The sequence below is a fragment of the Cornus florida genome, unplaced genomic scaffold (genome assembly GCF_030987335.1).
Source record: "Cornus florida cultivar Cherokee Brave unplaced genomic scaffold, ASM3098733v1 CherokeeBrave_3.0.0_Hap2_Chr11, whole genome shotgun sequence".
Lineage (NCBI taxonomy): Eukaryota > Viridiplantae > Streptophyta > Magnoliopsida > Cornales > Cornaceae > Cornus > Cornus florida.
In genome coordinates, this window is record NW_026775581.1 from 69,607,706 (window position 1) to 69,632,922 (window position 25,217).

The 25,217-nt window shown below is 38.4% G+C and overlaps 3 long non-coding RNA genes and 1 pseudogene across 3 annotated transcripts; 2 read left to right on the top strand and 2 right to left on the bottom strand.

The window, feature by feature from the left end:
* The first annotated feature begins 2,168 nt into the window (after window positions 1-2,168).
* LOC132281248 (putative leucine-rich repeat receptor-like serine/threonine-protein kinase At2g19230) lies at window positions 2,169-7,556 on the top strand (annotated as a pseudogene).
* Window positions 4,988-5,390, top strand: LOC132284320 (uncharacterized). The gene is made up of 3 exons (XR_009472247.1): window positions 4,988-5,071; window positions 5,165-5,236; window positions 5,316-5,390. It is a non-coding gene; the product is annotated as an uncharacterized LOC132284320 (long non-coding RNA).
* Window positions 7,557-8,515: 959 nt separating the features above from the next.
* Window positions 8,516-11,031, bottom strand: LOC132286870 (uncharacterized). Its single transcript, XR_009472874.1, has 3 exons — window positions 10,758-11,031; window positions 9,846-9,902; window positions 8,516-8,810 (listed from the first exon to the last, which is right to left on the bottom strand). It is a non-coding gene; the product is annotated as an uncharacterized LOC132286870 (long non-coding RNA).
* Window positions 11,032-23,240: 12,209 nt separating this feature from the next.
* LOC132286555 (uncharacterized) lies at window positions 23,241-24,672 on the bottom strand. Its single transcript, XR_009472805.1, has 2 exons — window positions 24,414-24,672; window positions 23,241-23,418 (listed from the first exon to the last, which is right to left on the bottom strand). It is a non-coding gene; the product is annotated as an uncharacterized LOC132286555 (long non-coding RNA).
* Between the last annotated feature and the right edge of the window lie 545 nt (window positions 24,673-25,217).

A 25,217-nucleotide genomic window follows, 5' to 3' on the forward strand; every position in this document is an offset into this window, starting at 1 on the left:
GTTAGTAATTGGTGAAAATAAATGGGAAGTGAATTCAAACCTAAAATCATAGGATGGGGGCACTTAAAACCTAACCCTTTAACACTCGAACAACATCACTACACTTATTTATTAACACAACCCTACATACCCACTTCTTGATTTTTTTATTTTATTTTTATTTTTTTTACTTTCTTCCCCCTAATGTTCTACTTGATGCCAATGCAAATTCCACTCCTTGCTTACTCCCTTTTTCTTTTCTTTTTTGACTTTATTTACCACTAATGTTCTACTTTTACATCAATGCAATTCACATGAATGTCACAACATGAAATTATTCTGATGTTAATGTCAATGCAAATTCAAATGGAAGTCACAAGTAATTTAAACAAAGGCATATCTCAACTGAACAGATACAACTAAACTAAAATTCTTAAGAAATCTACACCAATCTTATGAGGAACAAGAACTGATAGAACTGATACAAACTAATATCAAGTAATATATTTTAATTACAGACTAAAATCAAAAGTTTGCAGACAAAGCATTAAGCATATGTGATCAATGAACAAGCTAGGCAGATTGATATGTATTCTTTATAATTCTGAAAAACTAATGTGCATTTCTCTTCAGCAGGAAAGGCCACGGATGATCTGTTTGCAGTCCCAACTTTAAAAAGAAAGCTAAGGAGGTCACCAAATTCAATCCACAATAGAAAATGATAATTGGTCTGACAATCGGACATATTCACTATTTTATTTTTTTACTTATTTGTAATTTTCTTTTTTCATAAATGTAGCTGAGGCGAATTTTTCGACTATGTCACAACTCATTTTTAAATGCTCAAATATATATATATATATATATAAAGTGCCTTGCCAAATACAAAATGAAAATGTGCAATTGTCTTTAATGTTTCAACAATACAACCAATAGAATTTGCTAATATTTTCACTACAATCGGACAATAATCAATTCATTGTTTGCAAGTATTTTGGAATTATTATTTGTAAAATAACAAAGATTCTTAAAAGTCAAAAATCCTAGCTGTCTATACCCAAAAAAAAAAAAAAAAAAAAAAAAAAAAAAAAAAAAGGGGTTGTTATAATCATTGTGATTCTTTAATTATAATCTTGAATGACGAAAAAAACTTATTAGGGTACTATATTTTACAAAAGGAACCAAATTCTCAGAGTTTGACCCATTAATCTTGCTATCACCAAACAAATTAAGGATTAATTTGACATTCCTTTGATTTCTTTAATACTTCTGCAACCAAATCCGTGCCAAGGTGTCAACCTCAGAGGAGAGTCAAATTCTTAGTACAATAGTTTACAAATATACATATAATAAATAGGATTAACTGCAATAAAGCCCTCGAATTATCAATGATTAACAAATAATCCCCTAATTACACTTTACCTCCTAAAAACTAGGCAAAATATTCTTGATAGAATACTATTTTAAAGGCAATGTAGTCTACGTGGTATCTCTCCTACTTTTAAGGCCAGGGTTGAGTTTCCATAAAAACAAATTGGTGTGTGATTTTTTTGCCATGAAAAAAATAAATAAATTCCATAATTAAAACAACCTCATTTCATTTATTATCCAAGTTCTGATTGTCAGGAATGGGTTCATGCAACAGTTGTTTGATGCAGGTGGAACAAGTTTCGGGACAGTGTTTAACTTCTTGTTCTAGTTTTGGAACAAGCTTGCATTGCATGGTTGTCAAGAATTGGTTAATGCAACAGTTCTTTGTTGCAAGTGGGTCGATAATAATGTACTGGGTGCGTGACTGCATAATTGAAGCTCGTCAGGTGTTTGATGAAATGCTTAAACGAGATGCTGACTCATGAAATTCGATGATTGCAAGGTACTAGCAAATGGGTTTGCATTGAGAAGCTTGTGGTTTGTTTTATTATTTGATAAATAATTGTTCTGATTGGAAATTGTTTGCAAACAATTTTACTCATTGCTAGATCAGTAAGTGCACTGTGGTGCAATAAAATTTGCTTTTGATATGGATATATTTGTTGTCGGGTTTGTAATTGATATGCATTTATAATGTGATCATTTAACCAATGCGCCATTAACCTAATGGTATAACCTCACCTCCTTCAAAGGGGAGGTGAGCCTATACCCTAAAAAGGGTGATTGTTTAAATATGTGGTACTTGTGTTTTTGATCGGATGGAAACTCATAATCTTGTGACTTGGAACACTATGATTACTGGGTATGCTCAAAATGATGATGGAGAAGAAGCTAATGAGTTGTTTCATAGAATACAGCATGAAGGTTTTTTTGGCCTAATGAGACCACATGTGCTAGTACGTGTTTCAAAAGCGTCCACTGTGTTGTCAGACAGTGCAACTGATAGATATTTCCATGCTAAAACCGTGAAGCTTGGATACGTATTGGACATATATATATAGATAGATAGATAGATTGAGAGAGGGAGAGGTTCGGAGTTAGGGATTTATAACGGTCAAAAGGCCATCTTTGGCATCAGGTCTTAGGATTAATTCCCGGTGCAAATAATTTCTTGGATGTGTGTGAGTACCAACTAGGAACAAAAAAAAAAAAAAGGGCGTCATTGTCTTTTGAGCTTTAGAAGGGCATTTTTTTCATTTAATAAAAATTACCTTCTAACGTGACTGGCTTGCCCCACTTAGCCGTTAACTTCTCAAAAATGTGATTGTTTTTTGCTACAAAACGTGATAGTTTTAGGGTTTTTGTGTGAAAATTTTAGTTTATATGCTGGCTTACTGATAGTTTGAGGGGGTTTATAGCAATTGCCCTAATAAATATACATGTTATGTTCATCTAAAAATAATAGATGATAGCCAAGAAACATTCTTAAAATAATTTTTAGTATTCCTGGAATCCTGCTCTCTCCACATGCAGGGTTCATAGGCAAAGAGTAGTTTATTTGTTTTGAATGTTGCATTTGAGTGATTCAACACCATGATAGTCACTTACATTCTTGTACATGTGTGTGTATCACATCATATTTGTTTAGACATTAATTTCCTCTGCCATTAGTAAGATCTTCATATGCATTTCCGAAAAAAATATTTTCATATGTACTTTCTTATATTAACTACAAGTAACATGATGAACAAGACTACATAAGGTTTGAACATTTAAAATAAACATTATGATTTGTCATTTGACTTGTATACACATTAATAAAAGGTTACCTATGTCAACATCCTACATAGGTTCAAGAGGGTTGACAGAGTAGCTCACATACTTTAACTTATCATATTATATTACAACGTGAGCAGCATATACATAGGATGTAGGAATATAAATATAAGATCAAACCTCCTATAAGCCTTGCCTCTTCTGCATGAAGACTCGGAATAGAAAGATGGAAATGCCAAAATGCTTCTTCTTTGCATTAATCCTTGGTACTTTTGTCCTTGCAGTTCATGCCCAGGTCCCTAATAATTCAGGTTTTTAAACACTTTCTTGAGATATGTATACGATATATTTATTTTTGTTACACTAAACATATGACTTTCTTTCATTTTCAAAGGTTTCATAAGCTTAGATTGTGGGATATCCGATGATTCCAGCTACACGGATGAGACAACCGGAATACATTATAGTTCAGATGCAGCTTTTATAGACACTGGTGTAAGCATGTCTATATCTCCCGAATTTAAGACTAACTCACTCCAACAACAGTTGTTGACTGTTAGGGGCTTTCCTGAAGGAACCAGAAATTGCTACACCATAAGACCTGCAACAGGGAAAGGTAACAAATTTTTGATAAGGGCCTGGTTCATGTATGGAAACTATGATGCCCAAGGTAAACCACCGTCATTCGATTTGTACCTTGGAGCTGATTTATGGGATAGCGTGTCATTGTTTGTTTCATCTTATATTTGGTGGAGTGAGATTATACATGTCCTCACCGATGAGTATTTATATGTTTGTCTCCAAGACAAAGGTCTCGGAACACCTTTCATATCAGCATTAGAGCTAAGGCCTTTGAATAACTCTATTTATACAACTGTATCTGGATCACTGTCCCTCTTTGATCGTTTGGATTTGGGTTCAACAGCAAAAGACTTAGTCAGGTATACGCCATCTTTCATAACAAAGTATTTTTTTTTCTTTTTCCCCCTTTTTTTTTTTTTTTTTTTTCCAAATACTGAATAAAAATCTCACTATGGTACTAATATCTCATTTAGGTACAAAGATGATCCTTATGATCGTGTATGGAACCCTTTTCCATTGATGTTTTATCCCTTGGTCAGTAACCCCAAAATGATAAGAAATTTGTCTACCATGAACTCTCTAGCTCCCGATTTCTACCAAGTACCACCTGCTGTCATGAGCACAGCTATCACGTCACAAAATGCTAGTGACTCATTGAATTTTTGGTGGTATCCTAACAATTCTTCTGACCAATTTTATATCTACATGCACTTTGCTGAAGTTGAAGTATTGCAACATAATCAATCCAGAGAATTCTACATCAATATAAATGGGACACGATGGTTGAAATATCCAGAAGTTCCTGATTATTTTTCAGCAGATACAGTATATAGCACAGCGCCTCTGTCTTTAGAAGTGTTTAATATTTCAATCACCAAAACAAAAAATTCAACCCTTCTACCCATCATAAATGCAATGGAGGTTTATACTCTGAAACAGATTATACATTCACAAACAGATGATGAAGATGGCAAGTGATTACCAACATTTATTTTATTTTCAATCTCATTTCATATAGTGCATTCCTTTTTTCTTCTTCATGTTTTAACTCTCATATTTTTGGAATATTAGTTTCTGCTATCCTAGGCATCAAATCAACATATGGAATGAAAAGGAACTGGCAGGGGGATCCATGTGTTCCTGAAGGTTTTGTGTGGGCTGGCCTCAATTGCAGCTATGATGTTTTCAATCCCGCTAGGATCACATCAATGTATGTTTATGCCTTTAAATAATTATACTAATTTTTTCATCCAAATCCATATATTCACAGCATTATTCAACTTGCAATCAGGAATTTATCCTCAAGTGGACTGACAGGGGAGATTGCTCCTCAAATTTTCAATCTCACGGTGATACAATCTTTGTAAGTACAATGATCTCACAAAAGCCACTAAGATGTCAACTTATTCTTCTAGATAACAAATTATAGACAAACTTATACTTCTGCTCAATTCAGGGATTTGTCGAACAATAAACTAACTGGACCGGTGCCTAGTTTTCTATCCCAACTTGATTCTTTGACAGTCCTGTAAGTTACTTTTCTCTGTGATTTGACTTGTAAGCTTAACAGCACAGAACAGGCCATCACGTTTGCTCTACGTTGGCAGAAACTTGAGAGGAAACAATTTCACTGGTCCAGTTCCAGAAGAACTCCTTGAAAAATCAAAAAATGGATCACTATTATTGAGGTTAGCTCTTTTTACATGATGATTCTTGATTTAATATTGCACTTTTCCCCCAATATATCTCCAAAAGTTTTTAAAAGTAATACACAGCTGACTGTCATATTTATTTTTCTTTGAAATGGTAAATCATTAAACATTTCCATGCTTAAAAGTTGCCAATCATTAGGACTCCTTAATAGCTACCAATGATTCTTAGTTTAACATTTGTCATCAAAAACAGTATCGATGCAACTGATCAAGTGACTGAAAACACAAATTCCTGTCAGTCTATTCCATGCAAAAAGAAAAGGAACAAGGTTGTTGTTCCGGTAGTAGCATCTGTTACTGCATTGTCTGTGCTCTTAATTGCAATAGGGTCTGCCTTATGGATCATTGAAAAGAGAAAACAAGGTATGGGATTATTCTCAAAGTTTAAACATCAAGAGTTTCGAATCTTAATATCCGACTTTCAATGATTAAACTATATCTATTTCAATTCAATATGATCTTAGTAGTCAGGAAACAGAAAGATGGGGCCTTTGATGTAAAGAATTGAGGGTTTACATACTCTGAGGTCCTGAGTATTACCAACAAGTTCCAAAGGGTTATTGGGAAAGGAGGATTTGGAACAGTTTACCATGGCAATGTAGGGGACACTCAAGTTGCTGTAAAGATGCTCTCTTCATCATCAGTTCAAGGGTATAAGGAATTCCAGACCGAGGTAGACTGCATAACTCTAGTAACAGCTTTCCAAACCATTGCTATTATTGGATGCAATCCAATGAGATGTCGCATTTCCAGTAGAAATTTTGCGTTCATCAATGTATGCATTAAACTAAATGTGGTTTTATGCTGCAGGCAAAACTTCTTATGAGTGTTCATCATAGAAACTTAACTTCTCTTGTTGGGTACTGCAATGAAGGCACCAACTTGGGAATCATCTATGAGTACATGGTTAATGGAGACTTGGAAAGTCACCTATCAGGTATACAATTTACACTTAAAAGTTTCTGACAAGAAAAGTATACGTTATTCTAATACCATTAACAAAAAGGCTTGAATTGCTAATTTGTGCACACAGAAAGAAATCCAAATGTTTTAAGTTGGGAAGAGAGGATTCGGATAGCAGTAGATGCTGCACAAGGTTAGTAAGTTGATGAATGCCATTTATTTTCCCTTTTACTTATTATTTTCCTTATAAATTTAACTACCCCAAAAATGTTGATTGGAATTGAAGGATTGGAGTATCTACACCATGGTTGTAAGCCACCAATAATCCACCGAGATATCAAGTCTACCAATATCTTATTAAATGAAAAATTCCAAGCCAAACTTGCTGATTTTGGACTGTCCAGAGTTTTTCCAACAGAAATTGGCACACATGTATCAACAGTTGTTGCTGGCACTCCTGGGTACCTTGACCAGGAGTGAGTATTATTATTCCATTTTCCCCTCCCCCTCCCACAAAAAAAAAAAAAAATTTGAATTCATTTGTTTGAAGAAGTAAATTATATTGTTAATTACATGAAATTGATTACTAGGTTTGTTTTACAGGTATTTCACATCACATAGGTTGACTGAGAAAAGTGATATCTATAGCTTTGGAATTGTTATATTGGAGATAATCACTGGCCAGCCACCAATACCCAAAAGTCCTGACAACACTCACACAATTCAATGGGTTAGTTCCATGCTTGAAAATGGGGATGTTAGAAGTATTGTTGATCCCAACTTACAGGAAGACTACGATGTTAATTCTGTTTGGAAAGCTGTAGAACTAGCAATGGCTTGTGTATCTCGCATTTCCACCAGAAGGCCAACCATGAATTATGTTGTTACGGAATTGAAGGAGTGTGCGGCAATGGTGGTAGCGCCACATGAGTCAGATCAATCAAATGATTCAATTGCAATGATACCAATGAATTTGGAGACTGGAGTGAGTCCCGTGGCAAGGTGAGATCTCTGCTAAAAGTTATTTCTGTTGGATGCTGATGGTACTGCGTCGGTGTTTCTGTATTTGTATTTCACCATGTTAAGAGTCTGTAGAAAACTTGGAGTCTATCATGACCCTGAAGTCTTTGTCCCAGTGGAGGGGTGTGTGTTTGTGCATGTTTGTGTATTATTGGGTGCAAATTGTGAGTTACACGATGGTATGAACAAATTCTATGTAGTTTTTGTACGCAAAAGCCGACTATTGATATTTGATATATATTTATTTTTTAAAAATTTCAGCCAACCTCTAAAGCATCAATTGTATAAATTTATCGCTTACACAGATGTAACTAATTCTTAAAATAGTGCTGGTGAAAATGAAAAAGGAAGGCCTATAAAAAAAAAGAAGCTAAAATGGCGATCAAATGCATTGGAGGCAAGCTCAAATGAAAAAACAGGGGAGCATTTTTTTATTTCGATGGTAGTGACAGGCAATCTACTGGTTGTGTGCTTGTAGTTTCACTTGTATTTACACGTTTTTCATCACTTTGTGTGTGCGGTGGTGCCAGAGTCCTTAACTCAAGGGTGTGAGCTGAATGGTATTGCCCTCTATCGACTGTGACATACAATGCTATGTAGAAATGGCGGTGATAGTGACTAGGCGACTCTAAGGAGGCAAGGGAGGATCTTCCTATGGGATTAGTGTTGCCAGGTGAATAAGGTAAATGGAGATGGAGCATGGTATGGAATACATTGTGAAAAAGAAAATGGGGATGAAAATCCATGTTGAGATGGAGAATGATTGGAAAATATATTCCATTAATACATTGTATAATAAATTTGGATTACTGGAGGGAAGTACAGTGAGCTAAAATGATAAAGACACATCCGAAGGAAGACGATGTAACCATATTCTCGTTGCCCATAAACACATCAAATACGAAAACTGTATATACATACATATAGATATATATGTATATGGAGAAATATAACTAAGCAGACAAAGAAAGAGAGAAGAGTTAGACAACAAGAGAGTGTACAGGTAATTTAGACATTTCAGAGGTGGTGTAACGCCCCTAAACTGATACCAAATTCAAAAAAAAAAAAAAATTCGACATGACCTCCCCTAAAAAGGGTCCTACCACAACTTGTTCAAATGAAAAAAAATGCGATGGCCTTTCAAGACTTATCCAACCTGTCCCAACACACAATACAAAAGAAATATAATACATTCCCCAATACCACAACATCAACAATCTCCCCAAGTTAGCCCATCATCGTCATCCCATTCAACTTAAGCATTTACATAGTCTTGCTTCCCTTCAAAATATCAACAAGAGTTATGATTTATAATACATGACCTTGTCTTGCAAAAATGAATACACGACATTTTAGTTTTGAGACTATACAAAAAAAATGGGCTAAGATACAAAAGATAACAAAATACAACTCCTAATCTTCTTCAAGCTTGTGGAGGATTTTCATCCGCCACTTCTTTCCCATTTCCTGAAAAAAAAAAAAAAGTTAAATAAATGAGGTGAGCATATTGCTCAGTAGGTGGCACCTAAGACATACCTCTTGTGTCCCCATGAATTCATACAAAGAATAGAGCAATAGGAATCGGGGTCATACTATGTCGGGAAAGTACAACATCACATCCAAACTCAACATCAACAATACAATACAATGGAATGCAATGCGTGACACATGTCGCTCCCCATTTTCAAAATCATTCATCTGTCACTTTCCAAACTGTTAATGTAACCCCCTTTGGTACCCCCGCAGCAACGAGAGAAGGATTGGCTACTGTCCCTAAACCTTTGGTGACTCCGCAGCGTTATCGAGGGGCCCAAGTAGCTCAACCACGCTAGGGCAATCTCCCTAGTTCCCTCTAGGCTACATTACCTACCGGCCCGTTGGTGACTCCGCAGCGACCGGGTTTTCTCAAAATTCTTTTTATCAAAAACTTATTTCCCAAAATTCTCTTTTTTTGTTTTCAAAACATTTTCCCTTTTTCCTTCATGCGCAATGCCATGGATGCATAATGCACACCCATTTTATACTATGGAAATGGAGGGAACTATTATTACACAATTAACATAGATCCACACAAATTTCCTGACAATTTATCTGTAACGACCCTAGCTGATGCCAAAATTTTAAAAAAAATTCGGCATAACCTCCCCTAAAAATGGGCCTTCAACAACCTGCCCCATTACACAAAACAAAAAAATATACTCCAGCATCCCATTCATCACACCTCAACATAGTTCCTCTTATGGTAGAACATGGACACACCAATTAATCCAAATTATCATAATTACAGTCCCAAAATACACGGTTAAGATCTAAAGTCTATGTCTTACAACATTACATGATACAATTACATGGAAATATATATACCATGATTCCATTAGTTTCATTTACATTAAACAAAAGATAAGTTTGTTCTTAAATTACAAGGCCATGAATACTAACTTAGTTACATTTCCACAACTATGAATATACATAGAATGGTCAAAATACAAGATAGCAAACAACCTTCTAACAACTTTCAAGTTTGCGGAGGATTGTCATCCGCCGTTTCTTTGCCATGACCTGAAAAAAATAATAAGTATGCAGGGTGAGCTATATGCTCAGTAGGTGACACTTAAGACACGCATCTTGTGTCCCCGTGAATCCAAACATAGAATAGGTCAATGAGAATGGGGATCATACAATATCGGGATAATACAACATTCCAATCAAACTCAAGTACAAACAATGCAATGCCATGAAATGCGAATGCATGCCGATGTCGCTCCCCGTTTTCACATTTAAAATCCATCACTTTCAAACTGTTAATATAACCCGCCCTTTGGTGACCCCGCAGCGACACGAGAGGAGGATTGGCTAGTGTCCTGACCCTTGGTAACCCCGCGGCGTCATTATGGGGCCCAGCTAGCTCAACCACGCTAGGGCGACTCCCTAGTCCCCTCTAGGCTATATTAACACTCCGGCCCTTTGGTACCCCCGCGGCGACCGGGTTTTCCAAAAACACTTTCATTAAAATACTTTTCCCCAAAACTCCCTATTTTCATTTCAAAAACAATCTTCCCAATCATGTCTCATGGTATGCATGTACATCATGTTCTTAATGCCATGGAAATGAAGGCTTTCACATTATACAATTGTGCATACATTACAAGTACTCTAGGAAAATTACACATGCCATCCGATATCATTCTAGCAAGTTTTACAACAATATAAGCATGGTAAATCAATTTATCAGATAAGGAAATTAGTCAAATAAACATGTTCTCATACAACTCAAGTAACACATTTAATCATAACCTCACATATAACACTTACATCATCTTTAATACAATTAATTCAAAAATAAGCATGCTTTTCAACAATTTAGGAGGTATAATTCACAAAAGAGCAAGAACATCATGAGTTAAGGGCCCCTACCTCAAGATTGCACAAAACCCTTAAAATGGGTCCTTAAATTCGAGCTCCCAAAGAGGACCAAAAGCTGGAATTTCTGGTACTAGCACGTAGAGCTCGTCGTGCTCGTCGTTTTGCCTCAAACGGCACCTAAATCCGCTAAGAATTGAGAGAGAAATCAAGGATTGAAGTTGAAAAAGAAAAAAGAAAAGAAAAAAAACAGAAGCAGCGAGAGAGAGATATATAAGCTGCCCGAGAGAGAAAGCAAATTGGAATTAAATGGGTCTGTAATGACCCTTATATCTCAGGTGGGCCCCACAGTTGAAAAGTCATTATACTAAATATATATATAGATAAGTCAAAAACTTTACATTCTCCCCAACTTTAAAAGATTTCGTCCCCGAAATCAAGACATACCTGGAGAAGAAAACAACTCTGGATACTTAGAGCGAACCTCCTGTTCGAGCTCCCAAGTAGCCTCCTCGACTCCGTGGTGTCTCCAAAGGACTTTCACCATTGATATCGTCTTGTTCCTCAACACCTTTTGTTGTGTGTCAAGAATCTAAACTGGTCCTTCCTCGTAGGAAACATCCTCATCAATGTCTACATCAACCCAACTCAAAATGTGAGATGGATCTGGCTCGTACTTCCGTAACATCGATACATGGAAAACATTGTGGACCCTATCCAACTGTGGTGGCAAAGCAAGTCTGTAGGCAACCTCTCCTACACGGTCCAAAATCTCAAATGGTCCAATGAATCGTGGAGACAACTTACCATTTTTCCCGAATCTCATCAATCCCTTCCATGGAAAAACCCGAAGAAAAACGTGGTCTCCCACCTCAAAGGATAACGACCGTCTCCGCTTATCCGCATAACTCTTCTGTCGGCTCTGAGTTGTAAGTGACCTTTGTCTTATCAACTTAATCTTCTCAGCAGTCTCGAGTACAATGTCAGGTCCTAAGGCGGCTGTCTCACCTACCTCAGTCCAACAAACAGGAGACCTACAAGGTCTACCATACAACGCCTCAAATGGAGCCATCTGAATGCTCGCCTGATAACTGTTGTTGTAGGCAAATTCAATAAGTGGAAGGTGATCCTCCCAACTACCACCCAAGTCAAGCACACATGCCCGAAGCATATCCTCCAAAATCTGGATAGTACGCTCCGACTGACCATCAGTCTGTGGATGGAATGCCGTACTCAGGTGCAACGCTGAGCCAAACGCTGCTTGAAGTCCTTCCCAAAACTTCGAAGTGAACTTAGCATCCCTATCTGAAACAATGGTTACTGGAACTCCATGCAACCTTACAATCTCCTTCACATTAAGAACACCAAGCTTTTCTGCATCATCTGTTGCCTTAATAGGCAAAAAGTGAGCCGTTTTGGTCAATCTGTCAATGATGACCCATACGGACTCATTGCCCCTTCGTGACTTTGGAAGACCTGTCACAAAATCCATAGCAATATGCTCCCATTTCCATTGCACTACAGGTAATGGTTGCCACAAACCGGCTGGTCTCTGATGCTCAGCCTTCACCTGCTGACAGGTAAAGCATCTAGCCACAAACTGTGCAACATCTTTTTTCATCCCGTTCCACTAATACTGACGTCTCAAATTGTGATACATCTTGGTACCACCTGGATGAATTGCAAAGCGGGAAGTGTGAAACTCCCGTAAGACATCCTCACGACAAACAGTAGGAACCACCAACAAACCCCTGAACCGTAGACCCCCATCTGTATACAAAGCCCAATCTTTCACTGTCTCACCATTGGAGATCAAAGCGTGAATGGCATCTAAATCCGGGTCCTGTCTCTGTGACTCAATCACTCGTACAATAAGAGTAGGCTAAGCCATAAGACTAAACAAGAATGCCGGCTCACTGTCAACATCGTCATCAAAACAATACAATCCCATCTCTGCCAAATCCTTAAGCATCTTTCACTTCCGAATAGCCAGACAGGCCAAAGTTCCATGAGATTTTTGGCTTAAGGCATCTGCTACCACATTTGCCTTGCCCGGATGATATTGTAGATCAAAATTATAATCTTCCAAGAATTCAACCCATCTTCTCTGTCTATTGTTCAAGTCCTTTTGGGAGAAAAGGTACTTAAGACTTTTATGATCCGAGTACACCTCGAATCTCTCACCATACAAGTAGTGTCTCCAACACTTCAAAGCAAACACAACTGCCGCCAACTCCAAATCATGAGTAGGGTAGTTGTACTCGTGAGTCTTCAACTGTCGAGACCCATAAGCCACTACTCTACCATCCTGCATCAACACACACCCTAAACCATCACGTGAAGCATCACAATAGATCACATAACCCAAGCCACGCTCAGGTATCACCAACACTGGAGTCGTAGTCAATCTTATCTTCAATTTCTGGAAAGATGACTCATAGGCTTCATTCCATGTAAACTTAATCCCTTTCCGGGTTAAACGGGTCATAGACGCTGCCAAACGGGAGAAATCTTTCACAAACCTCCGGTAGTAACCCGCTAGACCAAGAAAACTACGGATCTCAAACACATTCTTGGGTTGCTCCCAATTCAAAACAGCTTCAATCTTTGATGGATCAACTGACACTCCGCCTTCTGAAACAACATGTCCCAAAAACTTCACCTCTTGTAGCCAAAACTCACATTTATCATATTTGGCATACAACCGGTGCTCCCGCAAAATCTGTAAAACAATACTTAAATGGATCTCGTGTTCCTCCCGAGATCGTGAATACACAAGAATGTCATCCACGAAAACTATCACAAACTGGTCCAAGTAATCGTGAAAGACACGGTTCATTAAGTCTATGAATGCCGCTGGAGCATTAGTCAAGCCAAAAGGCATAACAAGGAACTCATAATGTCCATGCCGTGTACGGAATGCTGTCTTCGGGATATCCTCATCCCTAACCCGTAACTGGTAATAGCTAGACCTCAAGTCAATCTTGGAGAAACAATTGGCTCCCCTCAACTGATCAAATAAATCATCTATCCTTGGCAAAGGATACTTGTTCTTGATGGTGGCGCGATTCAACTTCTAATAATCGATGCACAACCTCAAAAAACCATCTTTCTTCTTAGGAAACAAGACCGGTGCGCCCCATGGTGACACACTCGGTCAAATGAAACCTTTCATCCTCAAATCATCAAGCTGTCTTTTTAATTCCTCTAATTCAACTGGTGCCATACGATACGGTGCCATAGAAATTGGCGCGATACCTGGCATTAACTCAATAGAGAACTCCACTTCTCGGTGTGGAGGCAACTCTGTCAAATCCTCTGGAAACACATCCAGAAAATCACGAACAACTGCAGGATAATATTCTTCCACAACATCATCCTCTTCGGCTATAAGGCTAGCCAAAAAGTAATCACCACGACTCTGTCCACGAATTCCATAAAATGATGAAATGTGGGAATCACTTCGATCTCCCACAAAAAAGAAACAGTCTCCCTCGGGAGTACAAACTATAACCCTTCCTCTGAAACAGTCGATCGTGGCATGAAAAGAAGCTAACCAATCCATCCCGAGAATGACATTAAAGCTAGTCATCTCCAGGAGGATAAGGTCAAACACAAAAGTCCGCTCGGCTATCACAATGGAACAGTCCCTCACGACTCGGCTCAAAAACACTGAAACTCTAACTGGCATATCAACACATAACGCCCGATCCATAAAACTAACCTCTAACCCCGATGCAAGTGCAAATGATGATGAAATAAAAGAATGAGATGCACCAGAATCAAACAAAACACGGGCCCAAGAACCAAACACTGGAAATATACCTCGGAGAACTGAAGATCCAGGAGATGTATCAGTCGATGATGCAAGGGCAAAGACAAGCCCCTGCGGTGCCTGTACCTGTGAACTACTAATCTGAACACCAGACTGTTGTGCCGACACAGTAGGAGTATCCCTTCTAGCTGGTCGTGAACCCTGAGAAGATAAGGCAGGCTGTGGTGGTGGCGGCGGTGGTCTGAAACCTGATTGAACCGTAGCCGACTGTAACGGCCTCTGCCATGACCCTCTGCCACTAGTGGTGCCTGCTCCCTGACTCGGACAGTCCCGAATCAAATGGCCCTGCTGGCCACACCCATAACAAGCCTTCGGAGCTGAAGAAACTGAAGTCAATCTCATAGGACAACTGGACTTGTAATGCCTAGGCTGCTGACATTAAAAGCAAACAACTGCATTCCTATCAGACCCAGCTGGCAACGGAGTGGTAGAAGCAGATCGTGCAGACTGCTGTCCCTGAAACTGAGATGGACCGCCCCTGTTTCTTTTCCAAGAAGATCCTTCTGAAGATGGCCCTGCACCCCTCTTTTGCTTCAACTGTTCTCTTCTTGCATCCTTCTCTTTATTATCAGCTTCCAGAATCAAAGCCCTTTCCACTGCTTCAGAGTAAACCTTAATGAACTGTGCTATGATCAACGCCCTCATCTGATCATTAAGACCAGAAACAAACTTTCGAGTCTTGTTAACTTCATCTCTCACCATTTTTGAAGCAAAGCGAGAAAGTGAAGTGAACTTGTTTTCATATTCTGCCACTGACATGCTCCCTTGGATAAGGTTATGAAACTGGTCTTGTAACTCCCATCTTTTGGAAAACGGAAAGTACTTTTCATAAAACAATTCCTTGAACTTGTCCCAACTCATCTCTTTTACCTTGTATCGGCTCGTAACCGACTTCCACCATAATTTAGCATCCTTAGCAAACTTATAAGTAGCTAGGATGATCTTCAAATGATCCTCTGTCACATCCATAAAAGTCAATTGAGTTTCAACTTGCTCCATGTAGTCATCTGCTATCATTGGATCCGCACCGCCCTCAAACATAACTGGCATCAGCTGAGAAAACCCCTTAATAATCTTGAAACGCTTCTGAGCTGGCGTCTCCTCAACTTGAACTGTAGGTTGTGGTGCCGACTACGATTGAGCATCAATTGTTGCCCTCACGACATTTTGCAACAAACGATTAAACTCCAGTGCCACAGAACCTTCACCCACTTCTACGGGTGCTTCAACATTATCCCTTCTTGTGGGGACAGTTCTCGGGGGAATCAAGTCCCTAAGAAGTATGTCCTCATCATTTAGCTCCTCCGGATTGGAGCTGGAGCTCTCGCCAACATCACCCCTAGTCGGTCTAGGGCCAACGTCCCTGATTTCCTCACTCCGTGACATCGTTCTATAAAACAAAGGAAACAATTCAATAACAATAACACTAAGGTCCAACAGTGAACAACCCAATGCAAAAACATACTGTACAAACATTTAGCATGTAATACTATGCAATGAACACATTAATATAGGCATATAAGCACGTAAACAAGTAAGTAGTTGAGCATGCTTTTTCACATAGCAAAACACTTTTCCAAACAAGCAAATAACAATACAAATGACTTCCTCGACAACCCTAGGTAAGCCTCTACCCGTCGTCCTAATGGTATTCGAACCATTGCTCTGATACCAAATTTGTAACGACCCTAGTTGATGCCAAAATTTTAAAAAAATTCGGCATAACCTCCCCTAAAAATGGGCCTTCAACAACCTGCCCCAATACACAAAACAAAAAAATATACTCCAGCATCCTATTCATCACACCTCAACATAGTTCCTCTCATAGTAGAACATGCACACACCAATTAATCCAAATTATCATAATTACAGTCCCAAAATACATGGTTAAGATCTAAAGTCCATGTCTTACAACGTTACAAAATACAATTACATGGAAATATATATACCATGATTCCATTAGTTTCATATACATTAAACAAAAGATAAGTTCGTTCTTAAATTACAAGGCCATGAATACTAACTTAGTTACATTTCCACAACTATGAATATACATAGAATGGTCAAAATACAAAATAGCAAACAACCTTCTAACAACTTTCAAGTTTGCGGAGGATTGTCATCCGCCGTTTCTTTGCCATGACCTGAAAAAAATAATAAGTATGCAGGGTGAGCTATATGCTCAGTAGGTGACACTTAAGACACGCATCTTGTGTCCCCGTAAATCCAAACATAGAATAGGTCAATGGGAATGGGGATCATACAATATCGGGATAATACAACATTCCAATCAAACTCAAGTACAAACAATGCAATGCCATGAAATGTGAATGCATGCCGATGTCGCTCCCCGTTTTCACATTTAAAATCCATCACTTTCAAACTGTTAATATAACCCGCCCTTTGGTGACCCCGCAGTGACACGAGAGGAGGATTGGCTAGTATCCCTGACCCTTGGTAACCTCGCGGAGTCATTATGAGGCCCAGCTAGCTCAACCACCCTAAGGCGACTCCCTAGTCCCCTCTAGGCTATATTAACACTCCGGCCCTTTGGTACCCCCGTGGCGACCGGGTTTTCCAAAAACACTTTCATCAAAATACATTTCCCCAAAACTCCCTATTTTCATTTCAAAAACAATCTTCCCAATCATGTCTTATGGTATGCATGTACATCATGTTCTTAATGCCATGGAAGTGAAGGCTTTCACATTATACAATTGTGCATACATTACAAGTACTCTAGGAAAATTACACATGCCATCCCATATCATTATAGCAAGTTTTACAACAATATAAGCATGGTAAATCAATTTATCAGACAAGGAAATTAGTCAAATAAACATGTTCTCATACAACTCAAGTAACACATTTAATCATAACCTCACATAGAACACTTACATCATCTTTAATACAATTAATTCAAAAATAAGCATGCTTTTCAACAATTTAGGAGGTATAATTCACAAAAGAGCAAGAACATCATGAGTTAAGGGCCCCTACCTCAAGATTGCACAAAACCCTTAAAATGGGTCCTTAAATTCGAGCTCCCAAAGAGGACCAAAAGATGGAATTTCTGGTACTAGCATGTAGAGCTCGTCGTGCTCGTTGTTTTGCCTCAAACGGCACCTAAATCCGCCAAGAATTGAGAGAGAAATCAAGGATTGAAGTTGAAAAAGAAAAAAGAAAAGAAAAAAAACAGAAACAGCGAGAGAGAGATATAAGCTGCCCGAGAGAGAAAGCAAATTGGAATTAAATGGGTCTGTAATGACCCTTATATCTCAGGTGGGCCCCACAGTTGAAAAGTCATTATACTAAATATATATATAGATAAGTCAAAAACTTTACATTATCAATCATCATAGTCATGGAAAATTCACATATCAAGCATGCTCTCCACATAAATTAACAATTACACATATATAGGCATAATTTTCTAATTTAACAATTGTATCACTTTCAAGGTAATTAATTTAAATAAGGCATACTTTCCACATAACAAATTCTACCAAGTTACAAACACACAAGCATGTAAAATCAACATCTAAACATGTTTATTTCATAAATCCACATATACACATAAATATGAATCTCACATACAAAATCACATCATTTTAGAGGCAATCAACTTAATTAAACATGTTAATCATCAATTTAATCACATTTAACCACAATTAACAAGGAATAACTCACAAGGGAGCAAGAACACATGGATTAGGAACCCCTACCTCTTAGAATGCCAAAACCCTCAAAGTAGGTCTCAAAATTCGAACTCCAAAGGGCGCACGAAATCTGCAATTGCTAGTATGGATGTGTAGAGTTCGTCGTGGGCTTCGTTTTGCCTCAAACGGCACCTTAATCCGGCATGAAATGAGAAAGAAATCTTGTTTCAAAGATTGGTTGTCAAGTGGAAGAAAAAAGAGAAGAGAAACTGAGAGAGAAAAGAATTGGACGGGGAGAGAGAAAGAAATGAAGGGAAAATGGTCTCTAAACCATAAATTGGGTAGTGGTGTGTCCCACCACTATCCTTTGACTTTTCCTTTTTCCATTTGATTTAATTTACTCCACATATGAATACATAGTGCACCACCATGCAAATACTACATAAGTCACATGAAAATAAATGCACCAAAAACAATTGAACTCAACCAAAATCCCACCCGTAAAAGTGAAATGACCAAAATACCCTTGCGGCAACAAAATCCTAGAAAATTGAAAAAAGGCTGAAAATCGGAAACGTTACAATCTACCCTCCTTAAAGAGATTTCGTCCTCAAAATCTACCCTCCTTAAAGAAGGAGGCCCACAACCACACTCTTTTAGAGAACACCTCACAAAATCCCGAGATTAAGAACTCAACAACTATACTGCCTTTGACACCAGCGCCAACAGGCAATCACACACTGCCACCAGAAAACCCAATGATCACCACTCCTATGGGGGAACTCATCACTCACAACATCATGCACAAAACCCATTGAATCCTATACTCGACTTAAGACCAACACCGGTCTCCTCTACACTGCTACATAATACTTCGGAGCTCGAAGAAGAATCATCACAAGACCCCGGAACATGATGACATCCTATCACACTCATCCTTCTAAAGGGCAACTCAGACACCAAATGAGAAACCTCATCCAGTACACAATCAGACTCATATCCAATCTACACGTCACTATCCAACCAATACTCGTCATCCAATATACATCTATACTCCTACAAAATCATATAATGACCACCAATCACACTAGCCAATAACTATAATATTGGTCAACCTCAAGATAACTAAATGATGAATCCCTTAACAATTATTCAATCATGAGTCACCAAAACAATAAAATGTACTACTCTGTATTCTGAACACAAGTCCTCAAAACGAGTATAATCAATGATTGTACAACTAACTTGTTATCAAACACCCAATACCACTAACACCTTTCGTCACTCAAGATAAATCAGGTAAGTCCACATTGCCACACCAACACAACATACAGTACCATACTCTCACTATCACTAACAAGTTGGAACGATCGTTGACCTTTGACCCGATATCGTGCCAAAGAAGGATTGATTCAGGAGAAATGGTTGGCCAGGCCATTCTCATCCTCAATCCGATCTCGGCACAGACATCGTTCCTGTCCTCAGGTCTAAAACTCAAACACAACCCCATACAGTCCACAAAACAACCACAAGATCCACTCTCTAATCAATCCATCGCTTTACAGAACCCCAACAACCATACAATCATAAACCTATCCTCAGAACCCCAATCATATCTCGATCACACAACCTATAACAACTAAAGGTATCACAACACCAATTACATTAATCGTCAACTAGCTCATAAGATCCCTGATCTCTTCATAACACCATACCATACAAATAACTCTCTAAGATCATTCAATTCAATTCTTACTTCTTCAAAACATCCAATATGACTGTCTCATACCTGAAACCTCAAAACCAGAGTCAGTTATCCGTACTATTCTCCAATGGAATCCCATAATCATTCTCTAATTGTATAACACCCAGGCAATATGAACATTTATCCTTAAGTCACTACCAAAATCAATCACCTCTACAATCATCTGAATACATGAGTCATATCACATCACTTGATTATTCTCAAATTTTAATTGATGACACATTCCCTAGCTACCACTACGAATAACAAACATTAGAAATACAAACCTCATTTGGCAACTCGTGCCTCAAATTCTACCAGTCAAAACCATCCTCAAAACAAGGACTAAAAAACTAAAGGCTATACCTCCTTCCGTGGAAGTAAGTCGGCCCCTTCAATCAAAACCTCAATCGACGAACTCTAACAGAGTAACACTCATTCGCGATTCCGTCCTTCCACGGACGCAGACAACTCCTAGACAGAGACAAGACTTATAACAATTAACACCCTTGCCAAGACTAAAACAAACGGAAGAGTAACAAGCCCCGCTCTCACAAGAGACCAACAACTTGCACATGTATGCACCCGACACCCTATTACACGTTACTCATCAATTGTCCAACCATGGACCCCCACTCGCTCCTGAGATGAAATGAACTTCCTATGCACTAGGAAAAGAAATGACTAGTAACACATAGAGAACTACGAACACCAATCTAGGTGACCTCACCACAAACAAACCCTCACACTCTATTAACACAAATGCCTCGCACATGCTTCTCCGTAACACTACGCTAACCAAAACTAGCCAGATAAAAGCACCAACACCCTTAATATACTAACACTAGGAAACATTGCTGTAAGTTGGACAACACATCCCCTCCTACCCGATAATCTCTAAATGAGAAACTCTGTGAAATATAACGACACTTTACTGTCCACTTCAACCATACCAACCCAGGCGACATTGCCTCGGTCATCGTACACACTGGACTCGTAACTTCAATCACAATAATCCACTGACTCCTCAAAAGAAAAAGTATTTATCTGGCAGCACCGCTCTTGCTGGCTCTAAGAACTAAGCTGTCCACAATCGCTTTAACTGGCGCACAATCTCATCATTAACCTGACAACATACAATAACACTCCTAATTCTAATCCATCCTTGAATCATGCCTAAAACCATTATGCTCATCAATACAAAATATCACGCCATAATGCCTCTACTGCCACTCATTCGAAACAACGGTTCAAACCTACCAACCCACCAGACCATTAAGCCACCACTAAGCGACTTTTCCTCAAACATCCTTAAGACAATACCACTATAACAAAAGAACAAACATTACTCTCGATACTCCCCATAACGATCACTACCTACTACTAGAAAGAAGCTTCAAAACCAATGAATCCTCAAAACAAAAATGAGTATAAAACCCAAAATACCTAACACCCAACTGTCACCTTAATACCATGAATGTTGCCATCAATCATTAACGCTCAACCAACCACCTAATCCATTCCCTCTAAGGCAATCCACGTGACTAAACAAGAAAACCTCATGTCCTAAGTTCAACATCATTACTATAACCATCACTATTTCCATTACTCGTTAGATCAAACACTTACCCAAAAGGAAACACCAATAAAATGCTAAAAATTAATGCAATTACATACCTTTGACTACAGGAGGTCTCTCTGGTGATTCAATAAGTAAAACAACTTGGTTGACTATACGATCCTGAGTCTGCCATTCATGTGACTCTCCAAGCTGAACACCGATCTGTGATACTGAAAGTCGAGTCGGTCCTTGCCCTGAGCCTACCTCGCCAACTAGAATTCCACCTATTTTGGGACAATCCTTCTTCCTATGATCAGGCTAACCACATTTAAAACAAACTGCAGAACTAGGCCGATCCCAAGGGCACTCTGCTCTTAAATGACCTATCTGCTTGCACTTATAGCAAGCCTTCTAAATCTTAGGGGATGTCTCTAGTGATGATGTAAAAACAGCGGGGGAACGAGAAGAATCACCCTTTAACACATTTCGTACATGACTCTTAGACAACATGTCCACTTCCTTAACCTGATTCCATAAATCCCTATCTCTTGATCCGTCCTTTCTCTCTAACTGTACTATCGACCTTTGAGTTTCCATGACTACTGCACGTACAAAGTTTGTCGTAACCTCAACCAAATTCTTAACCAAAAGATTCCCTTTATAGAGCTCGTTCTGCTCCCCATCATTATCTGCTTCTCTACGTCTCTTCGGAGGCATGACTCTAAAATGGAAAGAAAAAGGATCAGTACAATACAATCATGTAGCCCTGACTGAAAGCTATGAACACCCTCACACAATAAGAACACCTAGCCATGAAATATAAACTTGTTTTACCGTCGTGCTCTAAGCGCTTCACCAAATGCGACAAGAAAATCAAAATGATTGCACACAAAATAACTCAATCCGCGAGTTAGAAACCCACGCCATAGTTCGACAAGAACCAACACCCAAACAACCCTGGAGCAACTGAGCTCCTCACCTTCTCAGGTCAAAACACACAACTATCCTATGCTTGACCACATACATGCATAAAGGTACATAGGTATACATACAAGGCATACGCATATACATATAGCTGAAATAACACTTTTGACACGACCGTGTCCTATCACATAAGTTTAAACTACGAATTTACTAAATTATTAAGTGAAATTAATTATCCCTTCTATTGTCATCATCGTTTCCCCATACTACACACTTGCACAATCCGTACTTACAACTCGCCATTAATATGGTTGTCGTACTTATCATCATATTGAAATCAACATGCTTTCAATCATTATCCTGGTAATAGTATACATTATTTTAAACACATAAACATATGATCACATAAGCAAATAAGCAAGTAAACAAATAAACATGCTTCTTCAAATATCAAAACATGCAACAAATGATCTCATACGGAAAGCAAACAACTTCCCATGCAATCCTACATAAGCCTCTACCCGTCGTCCTAAGGTTTTCGAAACATCGCTCTAATACCAAATTTGTAACGTTCCTAAACTGATACCAAATTAAAAAAAAAAAAAATTCGGCATGACCTCCCCTAAAAAGGGTCCTATCACAACCTGTTCAAATGAAAAAAAATATCAAGATTTATCCAACCTGTTCCAACACACAATACAAAAGAAATATAATATATTCTCCAATACCACAACATCAACAACCTCCCCAAGTTAGCCCATCATCGTCATCCCATTCAACTTAAGCATTTACATAGTCTTGCTTCCCTTCAAAATATCAACAAGAGTTATGATTTATAATACATGACCTTGTCTTGCAAAAATGAATACACGACATTTTAGTTTTGAGACTATACAAAAAAAATGGGCTAAGATACAAAAGATAACAAAATACAACTCCTAATCTTCTTCAAGCTTGTGGGGGATTTTCATCCGCCACTTCTTTCCCATTTCCTGAAAAAAAAAGTTGAATAAATGGGGTGAGCATATTGCTCAGTAGGTGGCACCTAAGACACACCTCTTGTGTCCCCGTGAATTCATACAAAGAATAGAGCAATAGGAATCGGGGTCATACTATGTCGGGAAAGTACAACATCACATCCAAACTCAACATCAACAATACAATACAATGGAATGCAATGCGTGTCACATGTCGCTCCCCATTTTCAAAATCATTCATCTGTCACTTTCCAAACTGTTAATGTAACCCCCTTTGGTACCCTCGCAGCGCCGAGAGAATGATTTGCTACTGTCCCAAGACCTTTGGTGACTCCGTAGCGTCATCGAGGGGTTCAAATAGCTCAACCACGCTAGGGCAATCTCCCTAATTCTCTCTAGGCTACATTAACCTACCGGCCCGTTGGTGACTCAGCAGCGACCGAGTTTTCTCAAAATTCTTTTTATCAAAAACTTATTTCCCAAAATTCCCTTTTTTTGTTTTCAAAACATTTTCCCTTTTTTCTTCATGCCTAATGTCATGGATGCATAATGCACACCCATTTTATACTATGGAAATGGAGGGAACTATCATTACACAATTAACATAGATCCACACAAATTTCCTGACAATTTATCAATCATCATAGTCATGGAAAATTTACATATCAAGCATGCTCTCCACATAAATTAACAATTACACATATATAGGCATAATTTTCTAATTCAACAATTGTATCACTTTCAAGGTAATTAATTTAAATAAGGCATGCTTTCCACATAACAAATTCTACCAAGTTACAAACACACAAGCATGTAAAATCAACATCTAAACATGTTTATTTCACAAATCCACATATACACATAAATATGAATCTCACGTACAAAATCACATCATTTTAGAGGCAATCAACTTAATTAAACATGTTAATCATCAATTTAATCACATTTAACCACAATTAACAAGGAATAACTCACAAGGGAGCAAGAACACATGGATTAGGAACTCATACCTCTTAGAATGCAAAAACCCTCAAAGTGGGTCTCAAAATTCGAACTCCAAAAGGTGCACGAAATCTATAATTGCTGGTATGGATGTGTAGAGTTCGTCGTGGGCTTCGTTTTGCCTCAAACGTCACCTTAATTCGGCATGAAATGAGAAAGAAATCTTGTTTCAAAGATTGGTTGTCAAGTAGAAGAAAAAAGAGAAGAGAAATTGAGAGAGAAAAGAATTAGACGGGGAGAGAGAAAGAAATGAAGGGAAAATGGTCTCTAGACCATAAATTGGGTAGTGGTGGGTCTCACCACTATCCTTTGACTTTTTCATTTGATTTAATTTACTCCACATATGAATACATAGTGCACCATCATGTAAATACTACATAAGTCACATGAAAATAAATGCACCAAAAACAATTGGACTCAACCAAAATCCCACGCGTAAAAGTGAAATGACCAAAATACCCTTGCGGCAACAAAATCCTAGAAAATTGAAAAAAGGCTTAAAATCGGAAACGTTACAGGTGGTGAAGACCCCTTATACAAGGTTGACAAAGTAACCTCTTTTTCATAATTAAGATAATAATAATTTTTATAATGAAGGCCCTGCATTATTAATTTTTATGATTTTTTTGTTAAAATATATCTTACAATAGAGCCTAGTGTCACGAAGTGATTCCTAAGACGCTTGGAGGATGGAAGACACGCATGCTGGTTGGCAAAGAGCAGAGTTTGACTGGGAATGGTTCCAGGGAAGGGGCGTGCAGGAGCACAGGATGGTACCTCTTCAGAGTTCAGGCAGGTCGACTCGGTTCAGT